Source organism: Pteropus alecto, unplaced genomic scaffold (genome assembly GCF_000325575.1).
Source record: "Pteropus alecto unplaced genomic scaffold, ASM32557v1 scaffold37, whole genome shotgun sequence".
In the NCBI taxonomy this organism is placed as follows: domain Eukaryota; kingdom Metazoa; phylum Chordata; class Mammalia; order Chiroptera; family Pteropodidae; genus Pteropus; species Pteropus alecto.
The window spans coordinates 697,094-701,055 of NW_006440605.1; positions in this window are offsets into that span (position 1 = coordinate 697,094).

The window sequence follows — 3,962 nt, forward strand, 5'->3', positions numbered from 1 at the left end:
CCCGGCCCCCTCAGCCGCCCCCCGGGACCGCTGCCGCCACCGGCTCCGCTGCTGCCATTTCACCGGCTGACAGGAGCCGCTGCCCCGCCCCCGAGGCCCAGTCAGCCAATTCACCGCCCCCAGGCCCCATGGCTCCGCCCACTGTAGAGGAGTGATGGGAAGTTTGGCCAATCCGCGGCCACTCCGTGAGGCGGGCCCTGACTACGGCCAGAAGGTTGCCACCTCTGAGGAGAGAAGCGAATTGAAATTAGAAAAGCAGTGAAGGACGGGGAGTTTTACCTATAGGAGTGTGGAACTTTGTTGATTCACACCTGGAGGGGCCAATAGCGAGGAAAGAGGGGTGTGTCTCTGAGGGAAGGCTGCGGCCCTAAGGAACCCCAGACTGAGGCAGCCAAGCGTTTGGCATTAAGCCCCGCCCAGACCCCGGCTTTCTGCCCAATTACGTGACGTCTTAAGACGTCCATTATTATCTGCCCCTCAAACCAAGCCATGGCAACTGTTGGGACTCCATAAAGAAGACTGACATCTAGAGACCCAGTGACACTTTCTGGCCAATGGGATCGTGAGATTGGTGTGAGGTTAGCCTCTCGGCGGCGGGGCTTGAAGTCTGGAATGAATGAAATAGGGGAGGGGCTGAGGGGGCGTGGTCTAGACAACGATGAGGCGGGGCCAGATAAGGGAGGGGCTAATGGATTGGGTCTGAGAAGGAGCGTTGCCAGAAAGCCCAGACTGAAGGAGAGGTGAATGGACACCTCTTCTTTGAGCCCAGTTATGTGCTGGGGGCGGGGCCTCTGGGGGTGGAAGGTCACACCGAAGACTCAGGCCGGTCCCCTGCCCTAGTCTATCTAGGTTTGGTTAAGTATCTTCTCTGAGGTTCATGGTGCCTTATGTTCCCCCATTAAAGCTCTAATCAGGCTGCGTTATCACTGCTTGCATGGCCCACTTATCCCCTACCCTCCCCAGACTGATAGCTGCGGTAAGGGGCATGCGGGGCCTAAGGCGTGGTTGAGCAGGGGCCCTGCACATGGAATGAACGAACGAACGAACGAATGAATGAATGGATGGATGAATGGTGGGCCCAAGGCTCTTTAACAGGAAAGGGAAAGGTGGGGGGTCACTCAGGTTGGGGAGGGACATGTAGGGTCAGTCACTGACAACAAGCAACAAGCAAGACTTAGCAGAAAGGACACGTTACCACCCCCAAGATGTAGGGATGGGCCTTGGAGGGGTGGAGCAGGGAAGGACCCTTTTATGAGAGGGCGACATCATAAATTCAGAATGAGGACTAAACATGGGGAGGCAGAATTGGGAACAGGAGGGCTGGGACCTAGAGTGGGACATGCCAGATTTAAGATCTAGATCTCAACCTTCTAAACAGTAGAGGTTTCTGTCTGATTGAGGGAGCGATGACTGACATCCCTTTGCTCCGTGGCCCTGTCCTTCTCTCTCTGCTCTTCTACATCTATTCCATCTACGTTTTGTCCCTGTCTACTCTCTCTGCCCATCTATTCTCTCTCTGCCCCTGTCTACACTCTGAATCTGTCTACACCCTTTCTGCTGCTGTTTCTACTGTCTCTATATGCCTTCCCTCTCTCTTACTATCTACACTGCATCTATTAAAATTCTGGAACTGTTAAGAAAAGCCCCAAAACATATTTCTAAAAACTTGAGTGATAAAAATAAGTATACTGCATTCTGTCTCCCTCACAAGCCCATATTCCCTTCCCTCATTTTTTTAAAGAGCAGATCTTTACCTCCCTCTTTTTAAAGTCAGCTTATGTGACGGGCATTTTATAGTCCTGAGAAAGTTACAGGTGACTTTAGATTTGCCAAGTTTGAAGCCGAAATGAATTCATGGACACTGTCCCTTGATTTCTGGGTGGGCTCGAGAGGGGGCTACAGACCTCTGAGGACCTGGTTGGAGATGGGATGCAGGATGTTAAGTGAGGAGGGCAAGAGTGATGCCGGGATGTGGTGAAGGCCAAGTAACCAGCAACGGACAATCCCTGAGCTGTTCCTTTCAGCAAGAAAGACTGAGGAGCACTCATAAGGGCCAAAGTCTCAGGGTTTGCCCTTGTTTCCAGAGATTTTCTCTCAGGAAAGAACAGTTTGGTGTGAGGCACAACTTCCAAGGAACAGAAAAACCTGGACTGGTAGCCAAGATGTAGGAGACAGAGGTGTCTGCAGAGGCACGAGCTTGGGTGGGGTTCAAGGTCCCCCGGAAAGAGGTAGTAACCAGTTTGTTTCTGGGGCCTTGCCTGGGAGATAAGGGCATCTGGTATCTAGGGAATAAAATCGAACACCAGGAAGATACACTGGACATTTGACCTTCTCATTCTCACACTGCATTTCAACAGAAAAGATGGTTTTATTCTGGGGACACTTTGATTCCATTTTTATAAGCACAGTGGGGAAAAAATCCAACACATTTTTGTTGGAAAAGACTTTTGAATCATACACTGCATTTAGCCAATTAGATTCCTAGATCAGTTTTCTATTCAGCGCAGTTAAACCGTTCCCAATTTTTTTTTCAAAGTTCATTTTTACTTGATTGAAATCATTTTTTATAAGGAAGATATTTCCCATGTGATTTTTGAGTGAACATTTGATTCATCAATCAGACTCTTTTTGTCCAATTTTAACCAACTGTAGATTCTACCACTGCGATTTTTGTGTGTGTGCGTGTGGTTGTCATTTCTCTGGAGTCAAGTTTTGCATATCTAAATTTATTAAAAGACTTTTTTTCTCAGTATTTAGCCATAACAAATTTTAGCACAATCAAAAAATTTTTCCTGGGTTAAACTTTGGACACAGAATTTGTTTATTGTGAATATTGATTAATGTGAGCTTAGACCTCATAATTGTCTCAGAGAGAGCAAAAAAGGTGACAATATTTGTAGCCCCTCCTATGAGGAAGTGGAGTCTGTTTCCTTATCACTTGAATCTCAGTTGGCTTTGGCATTGTTTTGATCAACAGAATGCATCAGAGCTAGTCCTGAGCCTAGACCTTAAGAAGCATTGTAGCTTCGGCCTTTTTTTTGAAAAATTTTAATTGTAGTAAAATACATATAACACTTACCATCTTTAAGTGTACAGTTCAGTGGCATTAGTACATTCACAATGTTGTGCAATCATCATTATCTATTTCCAAAACTTTTTCATCATCCCCAAATAGAAACTCCATCACCATTAAACACTAATGCTCCATGCCCACTCCACTCAGCCCCTTTGTAACCTCCACTCTGCTTTCTGTCTCTGTGAATTTGCCTATTCTAGATACTTCATGTCAGTGAAGTGAAACAATATTTGTCTTTTCATGTCTGGCTTATTTAGCATAACTTCCTCAAGGTTCATCCACATTGTAGCATGTGTCACAACTTCATTCCTTTTGATGGCTAAATAATATCCCATTGTATGTACTTGTTTGTTTGTTTATTCACTCATCTGTCTATGGACATGTGGGTTGTTTCTACCTTTTGGCTGTTGTGAATAATGTTGCTGTGGACATGTGTGTACAAGTACTGTTTGAGTACTTGCTTTCAATTTTTTTGGTAGATACCCAGGAAGGAAATTGCTGGATCATATGGTAATTCCAAGTTTAGCTTTTTGAGGAAATGCCATATCATTTTCCACAGTGGCTGCACCATTTTATATTCCCACCAATAACGCACGAGGGTTCCAATTTCTCCACATCCTTGCCAATACTTATTTTTCATTTCAAAAAATTATAGCTATCCTAGAAAGTATAAAGTGTTGTCTCATTGTGATTTTGATTTGTACATACTTAAAGACTAGTGATGTTGAGCATTTTTTCATGTGCTTATTGGCCATTTGTATAACATCTTTGGAGAGATATCTAGTCATGTTTAAACTGAGTTGTATGTCTTTTTCTTGTTGTCGAGTTGCAGGAATTGTTTATATACTCTGCACATTACACCCTTATCATATATATAATCTGCAAA